The sequence below is a fragment of the Lactuca serriola genome, chromosome 8, assembly GCF_051521515.1.
Source record: "Lactuca serriola cultivar US96UC23 chromosome 8, Lser_US96UC23_V15, whole genome shotgun sequence".
Taxonomy (NCBI): domain Eukaryota; kingdom Viridiplantae; phylum Streptophyta; class Magnoliopsida; order Asterales; family Asteraceae; genus Lactuca; species Lactuca serriola.
Window position 1 is genome coordinate 152,981,463 of NC_136415.1, and position 8,843 is coordinate 152,990,305.

Sequence of the window (8,843 nt, forward strand, 5' to 3'; positions counted from 1 at the left end):
TAGAATTAGGGTTTATAGTCTTGGATAACTTGCATGTACAATAGAGAAACCTAGATCCAACCATTAGGGTTTGTATGAGCACATATGATGTTCTTAAGACCAAAACCCATCAAGGTATTCATGATGTGTTTCATGTGAGCTATTTGCGCAAATGCTTGAGCATCAATGATGAGACAGTTCCATTATCCGAGGTGAAATCGGATAATAAGTTAAGATATGTAGAAGAGCCGGAAGAGATCGTGAATGAGAGAACAACTAATCTACGTAATAAAGAAGTGGAGTTGGTGCTTGTCAAGTGGAAACACCATCGAGGCCCAAATTATACTTGGGAAAATAAGAATGAGATAAGAGCAAAATATCCCCATTTATTTTAATCGATGTAATTTCGGGGACAAAATCCTCAAAAGGAGGAGGTATTTGTAACATACACGTTTTGAAATCGTGTTTTAAGTAAATAATATTATGAAATATTAAGTCAAACTGAATGTTGAGTTCTAACAGATAGTTTTTACTAGAAATGAATTAAACTATGTTTAGAATCACTCATAAAATGTTGGAAGTCTTATGAGATTCCAATTAAAAACCAAATAGTGAAATTTAGCGAAAATATAAAATATGGAATAAGTAAAATTTTATTATTGAAAGTTGTAGATAATTTCATTAGAAACATTTAGGCGAAAACCTCATCGAAATTCGAGTTATAACGAAGATCCGTGATAAATCCGGAAAATACTTTGTCGCGTAAAAATTTAGTTTTCGATAAACTAATTTTTAGCCTTAGTGATGTAAATGAAAGTTGTAGAACTCGTGAAAATAATCAACTTTCATATAAAGAACACTAAAATCTGACTTCGTATGAGGAAGTTATGGTTTTTCGAAATTTCAGCTTAGTAGTAGACAGCTAAAAACTCGAATTTTAGATCGAGTGATTTTTAGCCAACACAACATAAACGAGAATTGAAGGTCTCGTCATTTGTAATACAACGGTAAAAAGTCTGATGAAAACGGACGTCGGATGAAGAAGTTATGAATTTTTAACGGATTTTCCTGTCCCGGCCTGTTAAAAATAATAATATTAAAATTAAAGTCAAAATTAGCAGACGAAGTCTAAACGAAAGTCGTAGAGCATAATTTTAGCTTCGCGTGCATATAAAGAACGTAAAAAACGGAGCTCGTATGCGAAAGTTATGGATTTTACAAGATTTGACACATTTTTCGAGAAAATTCGCATGAATAGTACTGCCACGTCACCCTCTTATGCGAGGCTTCCACGTGTCGGACACGTGTTCGCTGCTGATTGGATCGCAGCTTTGTGTGTTGCCTTCTGATTGGACCAAGTCCGAGGTCCACTAAGCATGGGACACCTTCGCATGAGACACCTCCGGATCACCCTCGCACCAACGTGGAGCCTGCCAATTGGATCGAAGTTGGGTCCAATCCGAGGCTGCCGTCAGCGAGCCTGCAGTTCCGAGCAGAAGACCCAGCCGATGACGCGCCTGAAGCCGATGACTCCTCGCATCCGAGCCTCTCCGAAGCTGCCATCTGGTCCGAGCCTTGTAGCCACCTGCCCTCTTCCCTTCGCTTCGGATCCGAACCTCGGCCCTATATAAGGGGTGCGAGACCTCCCGGGTAAATGTTTGAAATTTGCCCCTTTTCACCCCTAAACTTATATTTCTTCTACTTCCACTTCCCCCGAAGCCCCGGTACTAATTCCAAAGCCCGAAACACGCCTCGAGACTCCCGAGAAGCCTGAAAAATTTATATTTTCGGTTTCGAAGCTCTACCTTCGCAGAGCCCGGTTTTCAAGAAAACTCCCGATTTTCATCGACGAAAGTCATATTTAGAGCTGAAGTACTGCCCAAATTAATATTTTAGCCCCCGGTTATTTCACAGTGAGTTTAATATATATAAATAATTGTATGTTATGTGTTATATGTGCTACGTGCTTTTCAGTGTTATTATTCCGGGTCATTTTCCCGGGTTATTTTTATTCGCTATTTTTAATAGCAAAGAAATACCTTTGACCATGTGATCAGTGAAAGGACTTAGATTCACGTTGGTACTGGTATGTAGCCTCTGGCCATGTGGAACATGTCTCTGTAAGAGAATGAATTCTATTCTATGGTAGTGGCAGAAGGTTAGACAAGGCTATAATCCTGAAATTTACCAAAATGTTAATCCGAAGTTGTATATCTTCTGTGCCGTTTGGGCCAAAGCTTTATTGATGTATATCAAGCATAGAAATTGTTATGTCTCATTGATTGTATATCTTTAAATCAATTCAATGATTGATATGGAATGTTGGTCACATGATTCACATATGCCCTTGTTGTTCCCTGTTTCTCTTTGCTTCAGCCATATTGAAAGTATATATATGGCATAACGTTGTATTGTATCTATTATTGAACTCACTAAGCGTCACCGCTTACCCTCTCAATGTTTAACAAATTGCAGGAGATAAGCATCCAATATAGTTATATACTGGTAGAAGATTTTTGAATAGTTTGAAACTATTGTATCGATAGAAGCTTATGAATAGTTTGAAACTATTGTATTTTGCACTCTCATATGTATAAAACTATAGAATCCTGGGAAGTTATGTAATATATAACACTTTAAAATAGTCGGTTTGAATCCAGTAGTTTGTAATCTCTTTATCAATGTAAAATATTGTTTTTATGAATATGCAAGTAGCATGTTTTGGAGTAACTATATTGTCGAGTATGAAAGTTTGGGTCTTTCATAAATACGAAAGTTAGGGTCTTTCAAGGGATGGGTTTAAAGTCCACTTAAAATCTTTTATATTGAGATACCCAATTCCCATCTAATGTAATATTAGATGTTGAATTCAATGTGGAAAGCTTGATATTTGAAGATTGGAACACATTATTATTATCGTCCCAAGGTATGTGTTCAATACTGCAAGTTAAGGAGGTTGAATTTATATTCTTAATAGTTCTTTTGAAAAATTGCATTTGCAGGTGCAAGAATAAAAGGACTACCTATATAAGCATGAAGTTTAGCTGGTTCAAGAAGTTAGGACTTGGCTTCGATATGCTTATTGAAGGATGGGACACAAGCTAGTAAAATATAGTGTCAAGTTAGAACTTTGAGAATGTAAACTGTTGTGTATATTATCTTCATGTATTCACTTAGAATAGAAAAGGTTCAATCCTTAGTGAGACCTTGATATTCGAATATTTGGAATGAGTAATATACTAATGTGAAATTCAATCGTCACGATATTTCATTTATGCATCAGTTTGTTGTTGTTCTGATTTTAATGTTAAGTTAATCAAGATTACACTTAAATGGGGGAGGTTTGTTGGTGATTTTATATCACTAATGTTATTTAAGTGTAATGGGGTTAATTTGTTGATCAATGTCACTTTGACAATTATTGAACAAATCGGTATGGTGTGGAGTGCACATTTGTTTAATTTTGTCTTTGTTGAAAGTATACTGCTATTTAGGGGCGAAGCCCCTAAACCGACGAAGGTCCGGGGGCAGCGCCCCAGGGAGCGGGGTCCAAGGGGCAGAGCACCTGGCTGGGATCCGCGAATTTTTTTTATATATGTTATGTTACTATATTAAAATTGCATCAGGAATCCGAATTTTTGATAAATGTACCCAGTTTGTGATCCATATTCTAGACCCGTATTTAAGGTTGTTTATGACAGTTTGTGGACATTTTTAGGACATAAAACTGTCATGTGGCAGTTTTAAGACAAGAAGTTTTTTCTGTTATATGATCATATCCGACTCTGTGGTTGGTTCACTTCTTCTTCATAACATCAAAACATTCTCTCTTCTGTTTTCTCTTAATTCTGAGTCTTATCCGATTAAAGATTGGGAGTACCACCCAAATACTTTAATATGAAAGTGAAAGCCACAATTCTCAGAATTTCCAAGTTTTCTATACCCGAATTCTAACACAGTACCACCATCACCTTCTGTCTCTCCCTCGATTTTGGTTACATTTCCCCACTATCACCGAAGAATTAGAACGTTGCTACCATCTTCCCTAGCAAACCCATTTCATGCTACCTGTCACACCCCAAAACCAAGAACAACGGAAACGTTCTGGGGCGGAGGACGTCATGTACAGTATCACAACCATGAAAAGTAGTAAACAAGCAACAACATCATCCATTGCATTAATAATATAATTTTAATACAAGTGTTCTGTCAAATTATAATAGACACTAAAGAATAAATCCAAATGAAAGATGCGTCTTGAACGAGCACCATCTTCCCTGAACCTTGCATCGGTACCTGTCTATGGTTGACCTGAGGATACAAGTTATTTTGAAATAGAGTATCAGCTTTAAAGCTGGTGAGATCATAAGTATTTTATTGTCTTAATTTGTATGTAACTATTTGTATGTATATGAATTGTAAGTATTGAGAATGTATATGAACTGTAAGTATAAAAATGTATATGAATTGTAAGTATAAAAATGTTTATGAATTGTAAGTATAAAAATGTTTTATATGATCCTAGGAAGCCCTATGTTTCCTACTAATCGTATCCTTCTACCAAGGCATCTAGTGTCTGTGTGTATGGCTCTTGTAAGAGAGTGTATTTTCCCAAATCTGACTATCATTAACCAAAAATATAGTTTCTACATTACCGCGCGTCGTGTGAAAATTCACGAAGTGAATGTAATGGGAAAATGAAATAGTACTATGGTGTAGTGTCGAACTACAACCATACTAATTACCTAAAGTTGATGGGTTTTGGCCATAAGAACATCTTATGTGCTCATACAAACCCTAATGCTTGGATCTAGGTTTCTCTATTGTACATGCAAGTTATCCAAGACTATAAACCCTAGATCTAGCATATGATAATCAATATAACATATAAATTAGGGTTTAGATCATACCTTGATTGTTATGTAGCAATAACAATCTCAGTTCCTTCTTGTAATGACTTTAGAAAGCTTAGAGTCACAAATGTCACTCCTCTAATGGTTCACAAACACCAAGAGCAAGAGGATGAAGAGGAGAAGAGAAGGAGGCTGCCCAAAACGTGTGGAAAACCCTAATCAATTAGTTCACCACGTTTTTTAGGCATAAGGATTCTTTAAATAGTGAGACTATTAGGGTTATCTAACAAGGAAACCCTAATTTGGATGCTTAAGCCCTAAGCAACCCATGGGCTCCTTCCTTAAAGGCCTTGGGACGATTTCTAATGGGTTTCCCCATAGAATTCGTCCACTCCTTTAATATGGAGTGTATTAGCTCAATATTCAACTATCATACAATTGACAGTTCAAGTCCCTTAAGTTTAATTAATGTCTTTTAGTCACAAAACTAATTACCAATTAATTCTTGACTAATATTAATTAAACAATATGATTTCTCCTTTAATATATTATTCTCATAATATATTAATAAATCATATTTAATCCTTTCTCTCCATTATTCATCCTATCAAGTTGCTTTGGTGAAGGCAACCCAAAAGGACCATGCACCATCGGGTCAAGTACATACCAAAATAGTTATGGACTTAGATACTAATCCAACAAAAGTCTAGGGTAATTCTTGTAAGTACTGTATTATTTGTAATAAACAACTACTTCTGTACTCAACTGCCTTATTTGAGAGATAAGGTATAATATGATGGCTAGATCCCAGACTATACGCTCCCCTGTCAAAGGGATTTTGAGACCTTTACACGCCCATGCATATCTGCACTACATGACACATCCACATTACTATGATCATGTATACCCGATATAACTATCACAATTGTGTTGCGATTCATCGGTATAGTTAGATCCTGAACTTGTTCCATGCTATAGCACCTAGTGACGTCTGTCCTATGTATATGTAAGCGTACTCATGTAAGTGTGATCATGTAATTGTACTCGTGTAAGTGTGATCATGTTATTGTTCTCAAGTAAGTGTAATCATGTAAACATATCTATGTAATAGTATTGTAATGTACTGTAATGTCCTACGTGTGCTAGTTGTAATGTGTGTTCTCTCTCTATCTAGCATGTATAGTAATGTACTGTGTGTACTAGCTGTAATGTGTGTTCTCTCTCTATCTAGCAAGTATTGACTCATGCATGAACTGACTCATTGTATGATATTGTGTTATAGTAATAGTTCTAGTATCTTCCTAAACTACCCATATGGTAGCTTACTAGTAATATAACTGGTACGTATGAACATGGATGTATACCCTTGCTACCTGATATTGCCATGTTTATATTTATTTTTAGGCAATATTTAAGTACATTTTTATTAAAAAGTTGGTAATTTGTTTAGAATAATGGTACTTATGAGCTTGAATGTTATTTTACAGCCAAAAAGAAGACATTTTGAAGAAAATGGGACTGAAAGCGTTAAAGATAGAAACTTTGGGAATTAAAAGAGTAAAAGAGAAGTAAATATGGAAAAAGGTTATTCACGACGTGAGACTTAAAGGATTCACGACGTGAATCGTTGGTTCTAGAAGATATGTACGCGGGTGAAGGAATCCTTGACGGGCACGGTTATCTACAACTCACGACGTGAATTTCTTACTATTCACGACGTGAATTTATGGATATCAGCAACTATATAAATCCTTGACCATTACGAATAGAAGAAGCTTTTGGCAGAAGAAAGGAATTCCAGAAGACGATTTAGAGCGAAAGAAAGGTTCTGGAAGAGGGTTTTCAACACCAAAAGAAGTAAAGGTTTATATTTTAGTTAAATAAGAACATGTCTTTCATTAGTTTTAGCTGTTTTGGTTTAGTTGCTATGATGAGCAACTGAATCTAGCTGCTCTTGTTTAGCTAGATGAAGCCTTGAATTTATGAATAGTTATATGCTTATGGATTAAGTTTAGTTGGTAAAAATTGCTTGTGTTTGATTTGTATAACCTAGCATGCTATTATTTGTTTATCTAATTGCTTGATTGCATGTTCTGTGTAGCTTAGTGACCATTAAACTGCATGAACCTATTTACCTAATGATTTAGTGAACATTGAATTATTAGAGCTGAGATTGACCAATCTTAGTTAGTAATTAGAATAAATAAAGCCTAGTTGTGCTAGAGAACGTGTATTGTGACCATAATTGCGTTTATACAACAAGTCTTACGTAGCATATTTACATTCATAATTAGTTATGTGTTTAATTATGTGTGAACATACATGGTTTGACATGAATTAGCTAATTATTGGTAAGATAGAACTAAATTACTAATACAACTAAAAACCAACTTAATAATCCATAATCATTAGCTAGCCATAAGGGAGAAGTGGATTCAAACTAAACAAGAGTGTGTTTTCATTTATTAAATTTGATTTAAGTTCATCTGATCTTGTAAAATCAGATAAAACCCCTTTTAAACTTGTTAATAAATTAGGTTAATTTAATAGTAACTAAATTAATTAGAACACCATTCCCTGTGATCGACACCCGATTTACCCAGGCTATACTGTAATCTGACTAGGTACACTGCCTATAAGTGCATAGTTAGTTAAGTTTGTTAGGTTATAAATATTAAAATTAGTGAGTACTTTTGTGCACATCAAGTTTTTGGCGCCGTTGCCGGGGAACGGTTTAGATTATTAGTTTATTAAGTTGCATTAGATTAATCGCCCTTTTTTTGTGGAATAAAATCTGCAAAAAAAAGTTAATTGGTTATTTATTTTTGCTAGCTTAGCTTAGTTTATTTTTTCTTTCTTTCTTTTTTCCTGTTTCTGCCACAGAGTTCACGACGTGAGTTTTAATAAACTCACGACGTGAAAGCTGAGATTTCAGTTTTTAATTTTTCTTATTTTAGTCCAGTTTTACGTTTTTAGTTTAGCAAGTTGCAGGAGTTCATGACCAGAGGCTCAAACACGCCCTTGGTGCCACCACTTGAAGATCCCGAGTCTGCAATTCACAAGAAAAAGACGCCCTTGCAAGGATTGAAGTCGACTTTTTCAAGGAAGTCGGGAAAGAAGACAGGAGAGTCAGGTTCATCCGTGAGGCACAAGAGCAATATTGAGCACTTGGATCAGACACCTGTCCAAACCGAGTCCGAATACGATGCCGAGCCGAAATTTGAAGAACACACGAGCGAACCCGAGAACGAGCCAAGGAACGAGATGGCAGCGATTGAAGAAATGTCCATGGGAGCTTACAAGAAGCGAATCCGAGAAGATGTGGGTCCAGGTTTAGTCCAACCCACAATACCTGCCACTGCCACATTCGAGCCGAAGGGACACATATTGACCGCACTGAAGGACATCCCATTTTTCGGGAAAGATCATGAGGATGCTTTTAAGCATCTAGATGAAGTCAACGACATTGCGGATTACTTCAATGTCTCTAATGTCAACAGAAACACAGTCTTGCTTAGGATGCTTCCCATCACTTTCAAAGGAGCTGCTAAAGAGTGGTTGAAAGCACTTCCACCGGGTACAATCACCACTTGGGCTCAAATGCGTGAGCAATTCCTGGACCAATTTTTCCCGCCATCCAAGATAGCCAAACTCAAGAAGGCAATAGCCAACTTTGAGCAACAGCCGGGGGAGTCACTATACGAAGCATGGGAGCGATACAAGGGCTTGCTCAGAAATTGCCCTCAACATGACCAAAATGTGCAGCAAGAGATGTCAATATTTTATGATGGGGTCAATGTGATGACAAGACAACTCCTTGATTCTCAAGGACCTTTGACAAAGAAAAATCCAAGGGAGGTCAAGGAGCTAATTGAAGAATTCGCGAAGCATTCTCGCGAATACCACAACCCGAGGCAAGAAGGAATCAAAGGCGGAGTAGGGGCTCAAACTAAAGAAATAGCAGCGGTCATGGCCATGCTGAATAATATGGACCGCAGGATAACACAGATG

At 36.6% G+C, this 8,843-nt stretch overlaps 1 non-coding gene across 1 annotated transcript; it reads right to left on the bottom strand.

The window, feature by feature from the left end:
- Nucleotides 1-8,480: 8,480 nt before the first annotated feature.
- On the bottom strand, nt 8,481-8,587 carry LOC145071549 (small nucleolar RNA R71). The gene has a single exon (XR_013690558.1). It is a non-coding gene; the product is annotated as a small nucleolar RNA R71 (small nucleolar RNA).
- Between the last annotated feature and the right edge of the window lie 256 nt (nt 8,588-8,843).